This window comes from Tyto alba, unplaced genomic scaffold (assembly GCF_018691265.1).
Source record: "Tyto alba isolate M040663 unplaced genomic scaffold, T.alba_DEE_v4.0 Super-Scaffold_10, whole genome shotgun sequence".
NCBI lineage: Eukaryota > Metazoa > Chordata > Aves > Strigiformes > Tytonidae > Tyto > Tyto alba.
In genome coordinates, this window is record NW_024881262.1 from 8,505,707 (window position 1) to 8,529,935 (window position 24,229).

Below are 24,229 nucleotides of genomic sequence, written 5' to 3' on the forward strand. Positions count from 1 at the left end.
GTAATCTGTACACTGAAGGATGAGTAGTTTATCTGCCAATTATAAGATGACAAAACCCCGCTAATTCTGAAATACTGCAGAACAAAATCAGTTAATTTCACTACTTACAAAATAATGCTTTTTCCTAGTTTCAAATGCAAAAGTTTTCGTAAATAATCCCTCTTTATCTAGTACACTGCAACAGTAAAAACACGTGAAGATTTTGTGCATTAGATACCCACTTTCATCTAAACGCAGTTTGACACAGTAAATAAAACCCATGCTATTCATCAACTTGCAACTTCATAAAAAAGTCATGAAAACTTAAATAATCTGCACAAATGAAGGCTAAGATATACTTTAACAAAAGCAGAGCAAAGCAGTAAATCAGCCTGATTAGCAAAAGAAATACCAGTTTTACTACAACAACTCAATACTAGTAGCAAATCAAGCATTTTAATAGATTGCAGCACAGTTATTTTCTTGACAAAGTTTGATTTCGCTAAATTCAAACCAAAATTACAATCAATTACTTCAAACAAGGGCTTCTGTGTGTTGATTAAATTGTTTTCACTTTGATCCACCCTGGGCCTAGCAGACATTTCTTCTGGTATTAAATAGTCAAAGGTGTAAATTAAGGCTTGAAAGACCCCTTTAAAGCAACAGCTATAATAAGCCTTGATATTCAAAGAACAGTCCAGTACTTTCTAAAGAAAAAGATTTAAAATAGGGTAGCAAAGTCACTCAGCAATTGTTAGTCTCTCTGTTTCTGGATGCAAGTCATTGAAAACAGAGTCAAGGAAAACCCTATCAGGACATACTCACACCCTGAGGTGGCCAGTGCTACTTCAGAGGTAAAAGAGCGAGCACCAAAGAATTAAGAAAGTTTAACTAGTCTGTAAACAGCCATGTGACAGATCAGGAGCTCTTAAACGTCAATATTCTGGAAGACTAACTTCCATGCTGCTGAACAAAAGAATATCATTTATATACTGATAGCATCTATTACAATTATTTGTACTGTGATGGCACTGGGGTCTTAACTGTGAGCCCCAATGTGCTAAGCAAAGATATAAGATCCCTGTAGTTTAAGGATAAAGGCAAATTCTCAGAGGGATGTAACATGAGGAGCACAGAACCGCCCCAGTGAAGTGAACAGGGCAGCAAGAGGGGTAACAGGAGGCGGTGGACTCACACTGCACACGGGTAACTCGGAACTTGAGTGGGTATCAAGGCTGCTTCTGCTTCTCAGGTCAGCCGGGACCTCTCCAAAGCACGGAGCGCTGCTGACAAACACAGGTTTAAGCTCTTTGATGTCGGGGCAGCCAACCTCTGAGCATCCAAACAGTAGGGAGGTCTAGAGCCTTTGCAGAACCAAAAGCAGAGGGTCCCCCCAGCAGCCAGCGCTGCCCTCCCGTGAGGCGACGGCAAGGCGGCGTGCCACAAGTCTATTGATTACGCAATGACTGGGCTCCCGCTGGGATTTACACTGAAAAAGAGAGAGATTCGCAGTATCCTCCACGCATTCATCTTTACACTTGGGGAAATCAAATCAGCACTTGAGGAAAAAGAGCAGGCACTGAACAATGTACACAACCTGCAACCTGTGTTCTCAAGTTCTCGGGTGTTTGAATTGCTCCTTCTCCTGTCCTGATAAAGTACTGCTTTCTACATTAATTTTAACATATATCGGATTGTCAAATATCCACAATTTATAAGCCTGATCTATTTTGCAGTAGTCAATTTTGCAGCCTTATTTCCAGTGATTGATATTAACACACAGCGGATCACAAAATTAGAAATGCAGAAGTCAATATTTGGGCATTACCAATAATTAGAAAACAGTAGTCTTATCTTCTTCAGGTTTTATTTTTGGTTTGTTTTTGGTTGTTTTTTTTTTTTTAAGTTTGGCTTTATCATTTAATTCTAATCCTGCAAACATTCAATATTTAAATAAAACACAAAATTGTATCCAGACTATAGTAATCTTTAAGTAATTGCACTGAGAAAGAAGGAGAGAATAAGAGGGCAATTACCACATAAGGTCACCTATCTTAATCGTACATGCAATTATTTTTGCATTTGGTATACATTCAAAACTAATTTTTTTGTACTTTGCTTCTATAATTCATATGCAGCAGTGCCACACTTGCTCTCGTTTCTGCAGGCAAGCGTTACCCAAAAGTTCACTCTGGATATCATAAAATCTGAACTCATTGACAATTAACTTGTACATCTCACCCAGAAGTTTCTCTACAGTTTCTCCTCTGTATCCCTTCTGATATATCAGTAAGATGTTCCAATGAATAGACCAAGAAGACTGATCTTAACTACAAACACTGTCAGAAGAATAATAGATTTGTTCCCATTTGCACAGTAGCAAATAAGGAATCAATAATAATATAAAATATATACATTATAAAAAAAAAAATCAGAAATCCCCTTCCGAACTTAGGTTTCACTGTCTTACATAGCTCAAAAACATGAAGGACCCTGAAAGACCACAAAACACTAAGGTGCAGAAATAATTTTTTTTAAACATGGTAGATTGTACGGTAGCAAACACTGAAATAAAGCAAATGGACCTTCATACAAGCAATTAAATAGGTTAGAAATCAGTCATTTCTAAACCTCCCATATCTTCAAGTAGGGAATGTGGTAAAAAGAATGCATGACAGATAAATTGTTTTCTAGTGGGCATTCAGGTTTTTCTCATTTCAAGTAAAAACTTTTATTAAAAGGACTGTGATCTCTAAAGATTCCTCTGGGTGTTTTCCCCCCCATCTTTTTAATTTTTAGAGTTTTTTAAAAATTCACTTTGCATTGAGTATCACTGGTTGGGGATGCCAAAGAAAGAGGTCAGCACCCTTTGATCAGCAGATAGAACCCTTCCACTAGTTTTGGAAGGATTTTACTTGTAATAACTTTAAAAATCTTTAGATCATAGCACAAAGCCTCGCTTGAGATCATTCCTGGTTTGGAGACATTGGGGATTCACGTTCTGCCAAGTCATTCCTTCTGTGAAGTAACTGAGCTCAGACACTGGAGTCCCTCAGCAGAATGTGCATAAAAGGATCCAGCAAGACGGGACTGGCATCTAATTGCCACTCTGGCTCCATCAACGTGCTGTCGGATTCACTTTTATTCACTTCAGTGCCTGAGAAATTTCCAAACAAGGCAGAATGAATCTGCCAAACCCTGATGCACATCCACACCACAAGGACACTTACTGGACTGTTTCTAAGAATGGGACACCATTTGAGAAAGCTAAGAAAACAACTCATTAAAGCACCAGAAGAAAACCCTTTTCTCCTAGGACACTGCTGTGCCATGTAATAGAAAATGCTATTAAACAAAAATGATTGACTGCAAACAAACACAGATAATTTACTGAACAAAAATTACCTTGCAGTTAAGAGACAATACAAATTACCATATGCAGACAACTAGCATGCCAAAAGGGCAGGGGGCTTGCTGCCCCACAAAAATAAAGCAGCAAATGCAAAAGACAGTTGCTATGTTTTGATTCTAGCAACAGAAATTTAAAATAATCCAAAATTGAGGATGCAATTGCCAAAAGGAAGAAACAAACAACACAGAAAAAGAATAATCAAGACTGGAGAAAAGTTGATTATCAAAGGCACCTGCTATCACAAGAATAAAAATGAGATCTTCAGAAGCCCTAAAGGACTCCTTACAGAAAAGAAACAAGAAGAACTATAGAAAAGCCAAGAAAGTGATCATTACTGATTTGATCATTTTAGCACACAGAGATGCACTAGAGATGGTAGAGAATGCCAAAGGGAACAAAAAAACAAGAGGGGAGTGTGAGGGGGTGGGGATGGTGGTGTCCTGCATTCATCTTGCCTATACCACCCTAGATGCATTTCCTATCTTTGCCGCCTGCATCCAAACCCCAACAACCTGTTGGTTCTGTGGCAGCTGTGTCACTCTCTTACCTCACAGCTACAGTGCTCCAGGAAAACAAAGACAAGGGGGGAATAAACACCTCTGAGACTGATGTATCATCTAAAAGATTTCCACCAATTGGGGCTGGAGCCATCAGCAGTGCAAGTCAGCAATATTACGTTACTCAGAGCAGAAAACACACTGTGTGAAAACAAAGCCCAGCTTTCACTGTGCTTTTCCGCTCTGACCCGAGCAATTTATTCCAGCCTTTCCCCTTGCCCATACACACTGCAAAGTACTTTGGTTGCTTCTCTAAAAGATTACGTTCTCAGAACACAGGTTGATCAAACATATTAAATGGACTACTACTTCCACAAATTAAACAGGTATCTCTAAAGCCTAACAGTTTCTGTAAATTTTACTTACAGAACTTAAAATTCCCATAGAAGGACGATCCCATTTGATGTTTGAATGCTCTACTGTAGGTATTGAAGATACAGTGTAAATATTGTTTTAAAACAAACAGAACTCCTGTAAGTTTCTATTTGTTTACAAGATGATCAAAACCAGTGAGAAGTTCTAAGGAAAGGACTGTAATTTTGTTCATTCACCCCCTGCATCCACCAACTCCTTGAATTCATGCAGGCACTCCCAAAGCCTTTGGAAAAACCAGAAGAGCCTGCTGGGTAGGGATGCAGAGAGTGCACATTATTTAATAACCAGAAACTACATGAGAGACCTTTCTAGTTTTATTTTTAGCACAACATACCCGTTGGTTGAAAGACTGTATTTTAACACTGAGAGGAATGTAATAGGAAATTTATTTTAAGCATACAGTTCTAGCAGGTCATAAAGATTGTATCATTATCCTCTTTGGACAGTAATTGGCAATAAGAATACATGCTCTTCTCTTGGTTTCTGTTTCATTGATGAGTTGTGAGGAAAGAGAAGTGCTGTTCACCCAACATGCTGTTTATTTAATATTCAGCTTTCTTGAACTCTTCTTCTTATGCAAAGCACAAACACTGATGATCAATTATTTTAGCAATCATAATTCAAGCTGAAATTTTACACTCTGTAAACACATTATCATGACCACCACATTATGCATCTGAAAAATTCCCGTTGCAGCAACCCATACAAATGAACACGCTGCATTAGGTTTACAGTAAAATTCTGTTCTGGCTAGATGTACAAGGTTTTTTTTTCATAACAGTAAAATGAATGGAGCACACATATATACTGAGTATTTCTCTCTGTGGTGTACAAATGCACACATTCATACACTAAAATATTCACACACTTGCTTTAAATATTGAATAAAAATGGAAAATATTTATATTCATCTCTAACAAGAAGTTATTTCAAATACTAGATTTTATGTTTTTAAAAATAAATTACCAGATAAACTAGAAAAGTCAAAGGGAGCTGCTGTCGTTTTTGTAGGAAAATTTCCTGTAAACTTCATTGGGTTGACAACAAAGAGAACTAAGTTTTCCTGAAGCAACTGGTGGGAGCAATCTAGAACGCCTGCACACATAGTGGGTGGCCTAATACATCCCGAAATGTAAGTCTATAATTAAATTAAAATTTGCAAAATTCAGTTTAGACTTTTTATGAGAACACTTAATGCACATATAACTGGGGTGTAACACACATACTGCAATACACTTCACTGATAAACCATAACTTTTCAAATCCACGTTTCATAAAAATGTTTAGCAAATAGTTTGACATTTAATGCTGCAAATAATAGTAAAAGGCTAAACAGGGGAAAAGTGGGCCTGTTGCTGATGGAGGTGGATGATTTAGTGGCAGCAGACAGAGATAAGGCTGAGGCTCATAGCAGGGATTATTTGATACAACCTGACCCACAGGACCAGGTGGGCTGTGTCCAAGGGCACAGAGAGCCAATGCCATAGCAAGGCCACTATCATGTTAGAAAACTTGTGGAGATTGACAAGGTCCTCGATGACTGCAGAAAGGCAGATTCTGTGCCATCTTCAAAAACAGGGAGAGCAGTAGAGGCTACTACCTCAACTTCAAGGCTTGACAAGGCCTGCCATGATATTCACATATCCAGCCTGGGATGTTGCCGTCTGGATGAGAGATCACCAGATGGGCAGAGACCTGGTTGGATGGGTGGTCTCCACGGGCAGCGGTTAATGGGTTCTTCAGCTGCTGGCCTGGAGGCCAGTACCACTGGGGATACTGCAGCCACGGATGCCAGGACCCGGCCTTTTCAATGTCTCTGTCAACGATGGATGAAACCAGGGAGTGCACTCTCATCAAGCTTGCAGAGAACACCGGTTTGGGGGCAACTAGCAGCTACGCTTGAGGGCAGGGCTGCCATCCGGAGGGACCAGGAACCCACTGCGATTCAGCAAGGACAAGAGCAGATCACTGCTCCAGGGAGGGACCAGCCCTGGCATCGCCCCAGGCTGGGACCCGCGGCCGGGGAGCAGCTCTGCTCAGAAGAGCCGGCGGGCCTCGGCGGGCAGCGAGCCGAGCACCAGCCAGTGGTGTTCTGTACTTCCTGGCCTACTTGATCCCACAATGGTTTATTCTGTCTATTCACTGCCTTTGGAGTATTTGACTTTGAAATCATAACAAAATTATTTCAGCAGTTCTTTTGTAAAGTAAAGTAGCCCTGGTAGAAAGCGTGATGTCAGCACATCCAAGTCCAGTAGATACTGCTAGTTGCAGATTGTTTCCAAAATATGCACTCTGTCTTCAGAGAGAGCCAGTGCAGAGCCTTCAACAAAATAACTGAAAATTGTGATTCCTATGTCTATAATTAAGCCACGATTCACACTTTAAGGAGCACACTCTACAGTGCACACTGCAAAAGTGAATACTATATGCATGGAAGTGCCACATGGTGACTGCAAAGATCATCTATGCTGGTTTGCCAAAGGAGTTCCTTGAATTTCTATTTAACTCTGATTCCTTATCAACCATGTTAAAAATCAAGCAATTGCAAAGTCTCATAAACACAAGTGACTATTTGAATTTTCATTAACACAGTACTTAACACGCAAAACCAAATTAATTTATTTCCACATGCAAAAATCTGAATACTTTAGAGAGAGCACATGCTCACACACCCTTGGAGCTGAGCAAACTGTTACAAATTTACTGGAAAAACTGTATACTGGGCATATATAACAGGCAATTTGTGAACACATAATTGCTATTTCTAACTCAAACCAAAGCAAATCTATCCAAGAAACATGTTCATATAAACACATTGGTTTTTATATATGTATGTATGCACACGCACACTTTTAAATATTTTATATAGAAGCACATTTTGAAAGCTTGAAAAACAAAACGTACTGGGGACATAGAGCCCTGCTTTCTTTCCCCTAAACGCAAGGCAAGCTAAGCACATGCACCCACACTGTAACCAATGCCCCCCCCCCCCAAGCCCCCGAGTTATCTTCTGCCAGGAAACAGAACAGCAGCTGCACAAAGAGAAAGTTAGAGGTTAAACCATGAGCATCCAGAGGGAAGAAAAGGAGGAGAGAAACTTTAGCACGAATGTCTTCCCAGGCTTGAACTGGAGCTCCACCTTCAACCCATCCTATCTTGCTAATATTCCAAGATACGTTATAACTTTCATCATACATGCACACTGAACTAAGTGACATATTTTAATTGTATGAGCACAAGGCTTCTTACATTTATGTAGATACAAATCAAGTTCAGAGTTGTTAAAAGGTATTGTCTTAAAAACTAAGTCTTAAACCACAACTTGAGGTTAAGGTAGATTTCATTTGGCAGTTTATAGTGTTCCTGGAATTTTGAAATACCTACAAAATTCCTCTTTTCTCTTTAGCTAAATATCTGCTTAGTGTGAAATTTCTTCCCACAATAAAACTCAATTTCCTAACACAGAAAAATGAAAAAATATCATAAACAGTCACAAATTAAAGTTTAAAAAAAAAAAGAAAAAAAACCACAAACCCTAGGACATGTACCTGAGCAATACCTGCCAGATCACAACATACTGTCATATAGCAAACATTTTGAAAGAAAAAAAGGTTAATTAAAGCATATACTTGGAATATTAGCTGAAAGGCTGACATACACCATCATTCAGTTTCCATCGCTCTTCAATAGAGACCCTCTTAACTAAGCTTGAGCAATCAGAACATCTACTCCTTAAATAATCACAAAGAAAAGTGAGACCATTTTACTTCTTGAAGTCTCAGTGTACAATCCAGGGCTCTGTATACTTTAAGCAAATGGAAATAAAAACCAAAGCTACTCTTATTTTGAAAAGGTTTTCATAGGCTTAGAGACTGTGACTGTACACCTTCAAAATGCTCAAGTACATACATATACAAGATGCAACACGAGTGACACTCATTAAAAACCACACTTTTTTATTGGTCTGTATGCCTCTATCTAGACTATAGATTTAACTACGTTATATCTAAATTTTACAATTCTTTCTGCATAGCACTTCTAAAACATGACCTATTCCATCCATCCATGCAACTGAAGTTCTTATCCAGACTTTCATTATCTCATGCCTGAGCTTATGCTGGTCCTGGCAAAAGCAAGCTTGCCCCACTCAGATCCACTTAGGATCCTTCCAAAAAGATCATTGTCTTTTGTCTTGCCACATCTCTTTGTACTCCTTCACCAGCCTCACTTTCCAGTACCTCAAACACAACACACTTACCAGCCTTCTTTTTTAATAGCCAAGAAGTGCCTTTGCACTTTGCTTATTGCTCATTTGGTAGCAAAGAGTTAACTTCAGCTACCTCCAAACAGCTAATGATGCACTTGATATATTTTCAAATGAGCATCAGCATGCTTTCTCACATAGTGCTCATTAGGAGAGGTGCTCCCAAATTTACAAGCCTCCTTTGAATCCCTTTTCAAAAGTCTCTTTTTCCATGTCAGCTACAAAAAAAGTGTGCGTTCAGTAGCTCCAGGTGAATTTTTCTTCCGTGAATATATATAATTGCTTTCTGAATTTTAGCGTTACCATGTTCCAAGGCGAAAAACTCTGCAGGAATATTCTGGGAAAAAACACCTAACTATGTTTATTCTGGACATCACTTTCCAGTTTCATTTGATGCCTTTTGTCTTTGCATTAGAGTAACAAAAAACACTCCCCGATTACCACCACCATAATGCTCCTGATTTTACAGACCTCTCCCATCACCTCACTCAGCTGTTGCTGGGTTCCTCCAGCCCAAACTGGAGACGACTTGTATGTTTAATGAAACTCTTCCACTGCTGATTCTTACTGCAGAGATGACCTTACATGTGAACCTGAGCAGACACTTCACTAAGTTTCTAGCGAAGACTTAAAAAGAGGGATGCTTGTTTTCTCATCAGCAGGACAGGCTTCTGGAGTTGTTCTACCTCAAGGACATAAGATGCTGAGTCCAATGTACAAAGAAAGGTGTCAGCACTACTAATTTCTGCTGCCAGGAAAAGAGAGATGCTCCAGATTGCCCATGGCAGCAGAAAGGAAAGGACAGCAAGGGCTACAGAAGCCTGTCAAATCCTCCCTCAGCTGCTGTGGTTATTCAGTCTCCACACCCTGTCTTACTACCGTGAAAAAAGAATTAGGTTTTCTCTCAAATGTTGAACTTTACTGGGGATGACAAGGTAGCTGTGACGAACGAGAAACCTGCAGGGAAGCCAGGGACCAGGTTCCTCTGCACTTCAGTAGCAGCTCTAATGCAACTGTTGTCAGAGCCTAATCTGCCTCCTGGTCCAATTCCTTATTCTGCAAGAGCAGGAGAAAACTGATCCAGTTCCTGCTATTGGCAGCAAAAGGGAATGGCTGTGTAAGGAAGTTCAACGTGCATGCCTCCATTAATTCACTAGATGAGCAACCTCCCCATGATACCCACAGCACAGCAGTAACATCCTAATAAATTCATAGTTTTAACTTTAAGTCAGGAAATCCATTTTTGGAATAGATTTGAAGTTGACTGAGACACAAATTAATGAGATTCTCTAGTACGGGTTTTCTTCCTTTGAGAGTGAACCTGTAAGTTTGGTCAATACACTGAAAGGTTTTATCGTTTCACTGCTTTACAGCTAAATAATTTTATATCTTTTTCTGAGATGTCTCGCATCTGTTTAAAGAACTACTGCCTACTGAGTCACAGGTATTTCCAAAGCCCTGGCCACACTCGACCACTGTTATTTTTTAGTCTCCAAAAGAAGCAAGACAATCATTAACTATAGCATCAGAGTAAATAAAATCCATGCTGCCTCACTAAGTTAACACTGAACATCCAATAAAAATAATCATTTCAGAAATTATAAAATCATTCAAACAATTTTATTTTTGATGTTTCCCATAGTTTCTCTTACTACACTTAGCCATTTTTTCATGTTTCTCTTAACAAGGCTTGCATGAGATGACCTAGTTTACTTGCACTCCTCCCAAACTGTGAAGTAGAATGTGTTAACATAAACCGAATGGTCCCAGTCATTTTGAAACAAGCTTCTCCTCTGCCAGCTACTCACCCTCTGCCACCTCTGTCTACTGCCTTGACACTTTCCAGCCATTCTTCCTCCCAGGCCTTTGCTGCCATCTTCGTTGTTCTCAAATCTTGCCACCCAAACGCCTGTTACCTCCCTGCTTTTTTCCCTGGGCTGGTGACACTTTCTTCTCCCACCCAGGCCAAGCCTTGCAACCCCAAGCAGTTGGGTTCCACCTTACAACTGGTCGCTCCTCACCTCTAACGTCACCAGACATCGCCGTGTGGGAATCAGCACCTCAAGCTCCTCTGAAAGCCAAGTGCCGCTCACCAAGCCCGCGGTGGCTGGCTCTGCCTGCTGTTTAAATGAATGCAGTTTGCCTCCCAGCCGTGCCAGCGAGCACAGCCCAGCAGACACCATCGGTTAACACCACTGCTTCCCATCACGCGCCTGGAGAGGGTGATTGAATGCCCTGGGCAAGGGAGAAAGCCCAGCTTGGATTTTGTGCCAAAATACAGAAGAGAGGTCAACGTATCACCTATTCCACTGCTAAACAGGAGAGTGAGAGCTTCATATACCGATCTAGTGAAGGTGTCAGTGCCATCCCTGGCATATGGTATTACTCAGGTTGCTATTTTCATCTCTGCTAAAGCAGTATCTATGGTAAAACAGCAGCCCAAAAATTGCATAATATAATATGGGGGATGGGGGGGTGTGGAGGCAGGGAATAACAAACAAGTAACAGTAGTGAGGAAAAGGCCTTTAGAACTTTTGCACTGCTGTAGCTTTGTTCTGCTATTCAGAAAAAAAAAAAAAAAAAGTTAAACAACCCTGCAATAAGCTGCCTGAAGCAAGCTATTTTTGAGTTTCCTCTAGTTTAATGACTACTCATTTCCTCACTCCAGAGGCATACCTATAAGTGCCACAGGCCATATAGGAGCAAGCAAGCGCCTGTGGTAGTTAGGAGCAGAATATGCAGTGAACACTCACCCATTAAGTGCAAGCCTGAAGGACAGACTGCAAATTGCCAACAGGGGATCCAACAAGCAAATCATATAGAGATGTAAGAGTTTACCATTCACACAAAATAACTTTAATTTCTTTAAAATTACCTTAACTGCTCACCCCTATGTCAGAAGTTCACATCAAGAAAATACTGTGGAATTTGTTTCTTTATTAAACTACCTCTCTCTCACTTATCCTCAAGTTTAATGGAAGTTGTTTCAGGTGTTGTCAAGTTTCAGAGGACACCAGATAAATCCACAGGAGCCTGGAGTCTTAGAGTCTGGCACTACAGATTACCACCATGCTAAGAACACAAAGGAACTGTATCTAGTGTACATGACCCACGGTTGTGGCTGTAAGATACAATCGGTCCACCACAGGACTGCAAGGACAAACTTCAACATGCTTTTTCCTTTTATATTTAAAGACTGAATGGCTTGAGAAGGATACTAGACAAATATGATGTCTTATTCCAGTAGTGGCTACCAGAGATGGTTTCTCCTCACAAATGAAAAAGAATAAAGGAACGCTGTAATGAATGGGAGTTCAAACTGCCATGGCAGTGACCAAGATAACACATAACATTGCAGGTTCTGAATCTACACCAACCTCCATGCAGCTTGTTCCCTCTTTTTTAGGGGAAGACCACTGAAAGCCACCTGATTTGCACAGAAGTATAACTGACAACACGTTCTCTGAAGGATCACAATTGTAATGTGCCTAGGTCTGAGACTAGACATAGAAATGAAAAATATGCTATGATGAATATACGTATCAAATACAAATTCTCCCACAAACATACACACTTATTTTAATCTCAGGTAAATGGAATTGTGGTACTGCAACCATCAGTACTACCATTTAACTGGTTGGAGGCTGCTGCTGAATAACGCAACACATTAGGCTCCCAAATAGGATTACATTTTTTGCCTTCGAATTTGACTATTTTGTCCAGCTCAACAAGAATGAGTGAGGACAATGAGAAAGCCTCCAAATCAGCAAACAAAAGTTGCCACTCCAACTTACTGTCTCCAGAACATACTCCAGAAATACACTCCTCTACAAGAGCAACTTTGTCTTACAGGTTGTCTAAAATTCTGACAAATGGGCAACCAGTCTTGCACACTGTCTTAGATGGGGAAGATCACTCTTTAAAAATCCACTAGTCCATGCCTAATAGTGAAACTACAGTGTTTCCTGTATACCTACGTTACCCAATGTCATCTAGAAATTAATGTGGTGAATTAATTTAAGCAAATATTCCCCTAGCTCTCAACAGTTTTCAATGAAACCATTAAATGTTCTTCTCAACTGAGTCCATTGTGAGTAAACACATGCTGAGAACTTACCTTTCCCTCCCCACTTTGAAGCCTGTACGTGTTACTTAAGTAACCATCCTGGACAATTCATTCTCAACTACCAAACCCCTGAAACTGGCTATTAAACAGACACACCCTCTGCAATCCAAAAGGACAAAAAGGAATTTCCTTCAATTGTAGTGTAGAGATAAGGTATGAGTAAGAAAACACTCAAATATAGTGTAGTTTAATGAAAGTAAAACATTTCACATATCTTCCAGCAATAACCCCCAAAAGATCAATCTTCACAGCCTTTATTTCAATAGTTTCTCACTCCAGGGCCATTCCCAAAGCCAATTCTTCCCATGAGCTGTCTTCCCTTCAATGATACCTACCCTCTCCATGTTTAAAACATATGCCACTTTGTATTTCTGTCATTTCCAGCCTGACCTGCTCATGAAATATAAGAACTTGTTTCTTATCAGATCTGTCCACAAGCCACCCAAACCATTACAAGATTTTTCTCCCAGTAAAGGCTGGGATCAAAGCCAATCTCATTGTCAGCATGAACTCGGACACAGGGGAAGTCAATACAAGATGGGACTTCTCAAGCTATAAAGTACGTCTCATCACCACAAGCAATAAATGAAAACAGAAGTCCCTTCTCCTCTGCGAGCTGCTTATTTTCATAAGCAAAGTCTTCTTTTAAAAGATCTATTGTTCTGGGTCACATTCAGACCTACATTTCCATACATGTAAGATACTTAATATCAGTTGAGGACCAGACATTATTTCAAGCTTCAGAAAACGTAGCGATGCAAGCAAACTGGACCGGGACATACCCGAGAATGGCATAGATCTGGCGATAGCTTAATGTCCTGTCTACAACCAGGGTCCTAAAAAGCCTTCCTTACTCCTCTGTGTATCAAAATCCAAGTAAGAGTTTGCTGCGTAAGTCAACCCCCCACCCTGATGCTCTGATTTTGGCTTCTTCCTTGCTGCGCACAGGAAATCGGAGCTGCAGCCCTGCCCAGGCACCAAAGAGGAGTCAATCAGCTCTCTGACCCCAGTAGAGTTACAGATTTAAACCATCTGAGTCCTTAAATCTAGGCAGCAATGAGAATAGTATTCTCTTCTCCAGGTGTTTCTAAAATCCTCATGATGGCATTACTAGAAAGACAATCCAGGTCACGTTTCCAACACAAAGGGTCACTCTGGTTGCTTGACCCAAGTTGCCGCTAAACTTCACGCTGAACAGAGTGAAAGCCGGACACAGGCAAACGCAGCTGAACAACACCGTAACAAGGGCTCCGCTTGGGAACACTGATGAGAGTCCAGGCTTTTTAATTACATCACAGTTATACTTCCATAGTATTTAAGTAATTATTTGCACATAATTTATGTCAATTATTTGCATGCCTATCATAGGAGTTGGGACATTTTATTAAAAGGTAAAATAAATCATATTTCATACAAAGCAATTCTATAGAAACTTGCAGTGAATTAATTATAAGTCAATATAATGAACCAAAAAATAAAAATTACTCCACAAATAATGAAGTCCCTCAGTCTTCCCAGGCCACTCCAAATCCAGGAATCGTACTGGTTCACTAAATACTAGAATAATTCCTACCATTCAAGTTAAACAGAATGCAACTATTTCATTTACACACAAGAATCTGCACCCATGTACACAGAACATCAAAGCAGACATCCAGCCTGCAATCAGAAAGTCATGGAGTTTTCTGGTATGTTTGGACAGCATTCAAACTGTTACAAATTGTCCACCTCAAAATACATCTTACAAAAATGTAACTTAAAAAAAGTCAAGCTAGAAAGATTCAGGGGTCAAAAACATTCTTGCCCTGCTACTCCTGCTTCAGTGGTTCACAATTAATTTGTATTGCAAAATTTCTAATAATCTTAAAAAAAAAAAAAAAAAAAAAAAATCATACCAACAGTAGGGTCAGAACATAGAAACTGGTGGATGCTCCACAAAGAATCTGTTTTGGTATTAGACTTGGATAAAGCTGTGTGGGTTGGGGAAGCTGGTTGTTAAACTGGAAATGAATGAGGAGTGGGTTTTTACTGAGGAAAGCCAACATGAGAGAAGCAAGGGACAGGTGTTGACTTAACACAACTACCATCAAAACTGACTCTGCTCAGGCAGTAAGGAGCTGTTTGAATGGAAAGCAGCACAGCATTATTTTATGGTTTTTGCTAAACAAGCAAAAAAACCCTGAATACAAATTAACGAGATAAGAGATAGGTGGTGGTCAAGAATAACTTTGCAAATCTCAAGAGACAAATACAGCAGAAAAACACCCAGCAGTATAAACTGAGGATGAGACATGTGAAACCATGAAAGAAAAAGAGTTACGTATATCTTAGGGTAAAAAAACAGAACAAAGCAAAGGAGTGATAAGATCTCTATCAAATCAGTCTGAGGTATACCTGAGGTAATTTAAATTTCTCTTAATTTTAACCAACCTTCATATTAAAAAGAGAAATATTGGCACCTGTTTGTGGAATTACGCTACATGGCACTTGCACCTTCTATTTTTCTCTTGCTCCAATTGGTAAAACCGGTGATCCTGCAAGAACATGTACGCAGTCACACAGGGAACACTATTACCTTGTTTAGACCACCAGTGACCAATTTGGACAGGAGAGATTTCTCTATATATTTTCCAGTGAAAGCAGATTCATAACATTCTTCAATACATTGGGATTTTATTTGCTCATGTTTAACAGCTTGACAGCATAGACAGGTAATAAATTACTCTCTTACTTTTGGATTTAAATCTAGACTATGACTCAGTTCCTTAGTAGCTCAAAACCGCACTACACAAAAGGAGCACTTTTTTTTCTTTTGAGAATTCTACTGAGATGTATTCACTGTTAAAAAAAAAAAAAACACAAGAAACCAATGAAACAAACAAACAAAAAAAAAAAAAAAAAAAAAAACAAACCACCAAGAAACCCCAACTCCCACTGTACCATAAGCATTAATGGTCTTTCAAGACCAAATCCTGCAGATGTGTAAGAAGTTGACAAAAACCTTTTACTAACTTGGGAATCCCCCTAAAACCGACGCAACCGTACAGTGAGCTCCGCACTGTTTAGACAAGACTTGCTGTGCAGATGCAGCTCTCACTACCGCCAGCCCAATGCATGCTCACCACCTAAAGGAAAAGTGTCATTAATGGCCTAATACTAGGATCTGAGTAGTCACATTTATTCTGTCATGCCCTTTCAACAAGCATAAGTAAATAAAATCCTAAAACATTGAATATTGTTATACAACTACCTCACCTTGTAAAAATATAGTCAAAAAACTCTCCCATCATTTTATTTCCACGGCTCATTTCATTTGCCTTGCTTTCCCCCATCATTCCACTACTTTTCTTCCTAGCTCCAGGATTTATTAACTTGAGTAAAAGTAATTTCAGTATTTCTACTAAAGCAATACTCAGCAGATGTCTAGCATCTATATTTATACAACTCTAGAACCGGTAATAAACATGATTTTTGCGTTGCCACACTACATTTTTTAATGAGACATCATTCCTTGTCTCTGTTTACCACGAATTACGCTGGCCACAACTGAGTCCTTATCCCATATTATTACACCACATAACAAGAGCTTGGAAGGCTGAATGGAAACTTCTCATTATATACGAAGGAATGCTTAATGGCTAAGGATCAGCGTTATCCTCCCTGCATCTGTGGACAGCAGAGCTACTCAGACTTATGGAGGAAGGTATCTGAGGGGAGGGAGATGCCTGGAAAGGCATTAGGTGTAAACACTCACACTTCAGTGCTTATTTCCATCCAAATCCCAACCACAGTGACTTTCACAGGACTGTGCCAAAGACATTTGTCCAAGACCGAGTGTGTGGTTCCTCAATGACGTCAGATGTCTGGGCAGCCAGCCAACTTCCTATGGAAGTGATTTCAATATTGCTGAAGTTCAATCTAATTGTATTTGTCATATGATTACTTATGTAAGGAGCCAGAAGCTTGCATAGGTAAACTGCATTTTTGAATCTAATATAATAAAATACGTTTTGAAAATAAACAGATAGGTTGACGTAAACAGAAATCATACTCAAATTTCATGCCTTCCTCTAAAGACACTTATTCCATAAAGAAACAGATGTTAGCCAAGACAAATTCCATCCTTGCTCAGCTGGGACTTAGACAGCCTATGATGCAAAGCAGCGTATTTTCTCACCTGCAAATTTACAATTGTTCCATAACCATAATTATACCTTAAATGTAAAGCCTTGCCCCTTCTATTCATGCTTCACAACAGGCTCTCACTGCCCCAAGGCTTTTCACAAAATTTGTTCATTTTTTCCCCTTTGAGACCTTTATATTAAAACTCTTCTGTGACGTACAAAAAGAACTCCATCCAACCAATCAAAAAGCCAAATAAATTTGAAGACGGTTATGCTACAGGTTACTGAAATGACCAGACAATACGATGTCAGTACTTCCATGCATACTTTCATCTCTCTGTATCTATTCATCTACTGCCTCATCTTTTTACTTAAGTTATAACTGCACACAATCAAGCACAACTAAGCCCTGTCGTGTGACCAGAGCGCTAATAGATCCCTGTCCCACAGGCAATAAGCAGTGTCACATCAAGTGGCAGTATTCTGTAATGCACTCATGACCACAATATAGGTGATCGTTAACAAACAGAAATAGGAAGCTGCTGAAGTTCCTACCATGTTAAGGCAGGGCACTGAACTTAATGCATTCATGTAATCAGTGCTCAGAGCATTCAGAGATTAATATGCTCCGAGATACGCTTTGAAAGAGAAGAGAAAGAAACAGAATTAACACAACTCCTCCCCTTCCTCTACACTCTTCTGGCCTGAGTCTCCTCTCCCAGTCCTCAAAAAGGAAATATGCATTCACAACACTGCAGTTCAGATTTCAGATTCTGGCAGAGTGATTCAAAGGTCTTTGCTGTCCCTTCTGATCATCCCTCTCTCCTAAATAGCAGCTTAGAAGTTCAGTGACAAACAACAACAGGAGAAGGATAGCAGAGAAGGCTCTGTCCCTCAGCAGTGCCTTCAGGATTCACCATATGTCTGAAGGACTATACTAACCATAATCTGAGTCCCTTTCTGTTCACTGCAATCTCACAACTTCACCATGGAAATCTCCAATTTGTTTCCATAAATTAAATTTGGACCATCCTCTAACACTGTAAATAGAACAGACAAATAAAATAAAAATAAAATTAAAATAAATAAATACATAAATAAAATTTTAAAACCCCCACCAATTAAGTCTTATTCCTCTGTGTTACTTTTTGCACACAACATATTTGCAGCGATGTTAATCATTCATCACTGTGAAGTATATTGTGCAACAGTGTTTGAAAACGTTCTGAAATTTTGGAGAAAATTAATGGGAAGCGTACATCCAGATAAGCAAAGTATGAAATCGGAGTTCTTTATTATACTAGCCAGAGTTTAAGAATCTCAATCCTTTCATCTTCATTAAGAAATGTTTTGTCATAATTTATTATGTACGTCACAAATGTTAGATGAATATTAACATATTTTATTTCAAAGCTTATTCTGCTATCTTTACACTTTTGCTTGTGTACCAATTAGCGCTATTTTGTCATTTATAGCTTTTTTAATAGTATCACATACAATCCCTCTACAGTAAATGATTCACTGGCCTGAACAGTCTGTTGTATTAGAAATACAAAAATCGAAGTTGCCTATGTCAGACTTATGTATTACAGAATATCCCTACCCAACACACAAAAAAAAAAAATATATAACATCCCCACCTCTGACACAAAGGTCACATGCTTGCCAAACTTCAAGCATAGGTTCTTAAACAGGAAGCTTTTCAAGAAAACTTATTAATAGGTAAAAAAGACAACTTACTAGTTTTCTTTACTGTTATCTAAAACCAACCTATTCCAACTAATTTAGCAAGAAAAGGGAGTCTATTCGATACAAACCTTATCATTAAATATTTCAGCCTATTTACCAAAACAATAAATGTGATCTCCATTCCACAAGCTTAGTTGTTTTTCCAGTTAAAACCTTTTCCCCATTGCAACTACGCTTTCATTGGGATCATAACCTGAGCAATCACATAAACAACTGAATTTCTGAGGGCCATGACCCCACTTACAGCTTCCTCCGCCCATCCTGAGTCACCACATCTCACTAGGAAAGCCCTGCAACAGGGGCAGAGGGATGGCCAACCCTACGCACAGGAGACCCTGACATTCTCCATTTAAAACATCAAAGAACAAAACATATTTTCAAGTTTTGTCAATGATTACCAAGATTAGGCCCAAAGCAAAGTCCCAGACAAAAGCAAACCCAGAAAGAATAAGAATCAAGGTCAACAACTGTGGACTGGCTTTTACCCATGGAGAACGCAAGCTGAGACAAGCCTCGTTTTGTCAAATTCTAATATAAATCATCACCTCTAGTTGAGCCCATCTTCAGTCACTTGCAGTTATTTTGATGTTGCCAATGTTCACACATGGAGTGGCTTACAAATATAGTTACTGTATAATTCTTCTGGTAAATTATTGTAAGTAATCTCTATCTAGTGGAACCATCGTTCATAATAAGCATCAATAAATAGGGCCTTACAGAATTCCACATGATGAAATCAAAGATACCAGATCCAAATACTTGGCTTTTCAAATACTTCTTGGCTAAGTAAGATGTTAAGAAAAATAGGCCATGGATATAGCCTAGAAATCCTGAACCACCTCACAACACAACAGACATGCAAAGGATGCTTCACAGGTAAACACAGAACAGCAAGCATTTAAAAAATTGTCCAGTTTGGTTTATAATTGATTTTGTTAACTCACATTTTGCTTTTGACTTAGCATATTTTGGGACCACAATTATGCAGAAAAAAAAAAAATGTCATTTTTAGCAATTTATAACCACACAAATACACTCTTCTTAAGAGCAGGCCCAAGGCCCTACGCACAGATCTTACTCTGCTTTCTCCACATATACGTTATGCAATGCAATGTGATAAATATGTAACCACGAAGCCACACACTATATTGCAAATAGGCTCCAGTACTCTTCAGTGACCCAGGAGAAAGCAGGCAACACCATGTTCTATCTGTGATTTTATTTTTTTCCCCCGTATTTCATTTTCATAATGGTCCAGCACTCATTTTGCAGACTTCTTATACCATCTCCTCTCTAAGGTATGTAAATAATTTAGTCAACAGTAATGCATTATGCAATTTATTTTCAGCCAACAGCACAGCCCTCGTTAGATGCAATTCATGGGAAGAAGCAGTTAATTATGGTAATTCATCTGCAGACCTAGGTGAGCAATTTCACTGTTATTCTGCTATCCTATTTAATATGCATATGTTGTATAAGAGCAGTTAAATGGCAACTTTCAAAACTGACATCCCAAGCCCTGATTCTATAACAAGCTCTGAACCCGGGCTTTGAGTCAGAGCTACAGTAAACACCGCTTCTGGGAGGCGAAGGAGTCAATTTACACAAAACAACTTGCAAGATCAGGGTTTAAGGTAGTCTACTGAATAGACCTCTACAAGATCTTAGAAATAATTCTATGCTATTGTATTGCACTATTTGTGGAGTGGTATGTGATCATATAATTAGAGATCATATAGTACATTCACACAAAGAATACTTTAGGGCTTGCCGGGGAAGGGGTGTGGGGGGGAGCTCTTTTTAAAAAGAAAACTACATTATCTGGAAATTCAGAGCTAATCTCAACAACTCAAAAATGCTACCGCAGAGCTTTTCCTTCACAAACTTTAGAGGAATGTATTTCAGGTCTGATTTCTGCCTCAGGAAGAATTTGTTCCAAACAAAACCAACTGAGGTTTTCAGTCATTAAGATGTTAAAAGTCTAAACAAAGTGCTTAGGAAAATAATCTGGAATATGTGTCAATATTAAAAAACGTAATACTATCTTAACTGCAGCTCTATGATTGCAATGACAGGGAGAAGAGATGGCATTTAGTTCAGAACCAACACTGAAAGAAGTGTTCTGGACAGGTGCAAGAAAAATAGCATTGCTTTGGTAGCTAAATCAGAGGAGAGGAGTAAATGAAGGGCAGGTCTCAACTAGATGCAGGAGCGTGGCAGTTTCCTGGAGAAGCGTGGTGCTCAAGCACAGACTAGTTAACCCCTCTGCTCGGAGGAAGGCTCCAGCCTCCTCTCCTGTTGACCTGGGCTGGAGGCCATCGGGCTGTCGTCCCTGTGAAATTTCCTTTGGGGCAGCTCAAGCAGCCACAGCAGCAGCAACCTGACCCAGCACCCGCTTCCCTGGGTGTCTCGGCACACGCCTCTCAGCAGCCTTGAAAGAAGAGTCCTTGATCTTGGGGCTCTTCTTCACTGCACCTTGCCTCCACCCTTCTGTAGCCTGTCTGAAGACTTCAGAAACCGACTGCAAAATGATCCAGCTTGCATAACTTTGAAGAGCATACAACTACCGAAGGGCAGCCTTCTGCCAAATCCCTGCCCTCCTGAGTGAAGCACATTAAATAATACAAAAATCACTGGAGCTCCACTCTCTTCAGAGAACAGGCAGCCAACTCAGCCAGGCTTCTATGTGCAGCACTGGTCTTCAGCCGTAAACAAAGCCCAGAAACCTGCAACCCTCCCCTCAATTAAAAGCTTAAAGTTGTAATAACTTTAGATAGTCAATGCCTTAGTGATAGAAGGCACAGAATTTTTACATAAGCATCTTGAAGGTCTCAGTGGAGCACAGGTCCAAGATGCGTACACGCAGACAGACATTCAAGGCAGTTTTAATTTTAACCTTACACGCTTTGATAGAGCCGCAGGACGAAAACATTAGTGGTCTCTAGCTTGTTTATGACTGATTACATATGCTAGAATGTGTTTTGCCAAAACTCATAGCTAAAATAAAAACCAGCATTCAAACAGCACAAAACTTCATAAACCAAATAAACAACACATTGCAAATATTTAAGACTTCCAAGCTACGGCTACTTCCGTAAATCTCAACATTTAAACTGGCAACAAAGCATTTCAGACACTGGAACAAATGACTGGCTAAAAAACACTAACCCATCGTCATCATCATTTTAAGCGGTTCATTTTTCTGTTCTCCCGAAACATGCAAGGCGCTCAAATTATAACTGAACAAACGTACGTATCCCTAGCTATTTAGAATAAAAAAAAAATTGGAAACATTAAATTTAAATCTTTTTGCTTAACCCAAGACTAGAAAACTGTCAGCCCTGAAAATTAGTTTTGCAGAGCCTTAATGCATCTGAAAATGGCTTACTTGCTAAACATGACAAGCAAATTCCGAAATAAAGGGAAACCCTTTCCCTCAACACACACACTAATATTTTTCTTTCCTGAAGGCTGGATCATTTCCAGAGAACCTGAATTGACTTCAATGGAGCGATAATATATTTCTTACAAAGAACACGCAGACTGCCTCAGAATACAAGAAAATGGTTCAACTAAGAAAGGGCTTCACTCAGCTCTTCTAAAAATACCCAAGGATCACACTTAAGAGTGATTATTTTTTTTAACAGCTAGGGCTTGACTACACCAATAGCTATATCTTCTGATATATAGATATGTATTACACTAAACAGGAATGAGACACTTTCTTTCTGAAGTCATTCCAAAAAAAATGCAAACGCACTGTAAATTCACCCTTTTAACTTCAAGCCATGCTATCCAGTGAGTGTAAACACATTCTTGTAAAGTTTAAGGGATTTATTAAAGTGCTAGCAGGATTTTCTTTTTAAATTAACCAGAAGATACTTCTCAGACTATGGTGAAAATATGAAAAGTCATAACATAAAAGCACAATTTACAATAGCAAAACCCAATGTACCTTAAGTACTATTCCTAAATGAAGAGATTTCCCAACATTAAAACACCCCCTAAAATTTCATTTTCCAGCAGACAAAAAATATCCAAACAACATATGAAAACAAGACAATGTAACAGAAAGTGTGTGCTCATCAGTATCACAAGCACAACTTGTGCATCACACAACAGGACTGCAATTTGCTTTAGCAGACACCTATACTGTCAGGGAAAACTCTCACCAGAGAACAACATCCTCCATTAGCTCTGCACATCTTGCATAAGCATATCTCTTGAGAAGACCTGCAGTGCTCTATCTGTCCAGGGCACACAGCTCTGACAAGCAAAATACCACTGGTTCTTAGCAAATGACATTAAAAAAGATCTTCATACAAGCTTGTAAATTTGTTTACAAATTTATAAACAAGAATAATTTAGGAAGTTATTAAGGAAGACTTGCTCAAATGAAACTGTAAGCACATGACAAAGGTCATGTCACCATTTATGTCTACTTTATGTATGGACAAATCCAAGCAGTCAAGGCAGTATGAGTAACGCAGCCCCCGCACATGGAAAGGTTGGTGTCAGACTGGCTTAGCTATTAGCTGGCCCACTGCAGCCTGCAAAGATTTTGTCTGATAGCAAAGCCAGTGTAAGAATTTCATGGCCCACCCTCACCTATTTAGATAGGTTCATTCCTACGGATAAGCTATAGTTTACCACCACCTTCATGGTAACAACACAGGTGTTTGCAGAGTCATGCTGTAAACTGGTTGAGCAAAACCACTTGGATTTCAATACCCCCCCAAAAGAGCAGTAGGTTTTAACACAATCCTCCCAGAGATGGTATTTGTAGGACCCATAAACCACCGTATCAGCATGGCAGCGGAGTCAAACTGTGGCAAAGGACAGTAACTTTTATTACGGACAGGGAGGTTCACAGAGCTCCACCCTGTACCTTTGTTCTGTACCTCTATTCCACCGAGAGAAGAGTCAGCTTAGGGGTCCCAGCACACCCACTCCCATCTCCACCACTAAGACAAGCAGCTGCTTGCACAGCTGTGCTCTGAAACCCATCCCTGAAGTGGCTCCACCAAAAAAGTTCAGCCTTTCCCCAAACCCAAAGAGCTGCCAGGATCAGGAAAAAGTGCAGCTATCTTAAAACTGCATATATGATTGTATTTCTATGTTCCTAAGGACACAAACATGCCTGACTTTATGAACCAAGTAGCCTGATTTCAACATGATCCTTCATCATGTATGGGCACTATCAGAAAATATTGCCAACGTGAACCATGTTTTGTCCAACATAAAAGAAAACAAGATAACAAGCACAAAATTTATGAAAATGAGCATTTGCCTAAACTAAAAAGTCCGGATAAGAGAGGCTGAAAAATAAAACAAAAGCCACTTTACACTCCTATGTAGCCTTTCACCATAACATCTCATGGCACTGAACTGGTTTGACAAACTCCCATTAAGTATTAAATCACTGGTGCATAGGTAAATTTGTTAATCCATTTGCTAAGGTCACACAGTGGCAGAAATAGCAGATAATCCTGACACCAGCCTTCTGTCCTAATCATTATGTGGACAGAAAACCTTCAGTGATATAAACTAAAGTAAAACACAGTTTTACTTTACATACAAGTATATTAGGTCAACCTAGAAAAGCAAACTGCGGGTGTGGGGAGTGGAGGTATGTCTCTGGGG

At 39.5% G+C, this 24,229-nt stretch overlaps 1 protein-coding gene across 7 annotated transcripts in view; it reads right to left on the minus strand.

The window, feature by feature from the left end:
- Positions 1 to 24,229, minus strand: part of TBL1XR1 (TBL1X receptor 1) — a 116,768-nt gene that overhangs the window by 81,313 nt on the left and 11,226 nt on the right. Inside the window, exon 1 of one of the 7 annotated variants that reach the window (XM_033006370.2) lies at positions 10,609 to 10,627. The exons of 5 other annotated variants lie outside the window; for them this stretch is intronic. The gene's annotated coding sequence lies outside the window, so the exon portion shown is untranslated. Of the gene's footprint in view, positions 1 to 1,174; positions 1,223 to 10,608; positions 10,628 to 24,229 lie in introns of those variants that run through there. One more of the 7 variants, XM_033006368.2, reaches the window with a different exon arrangement.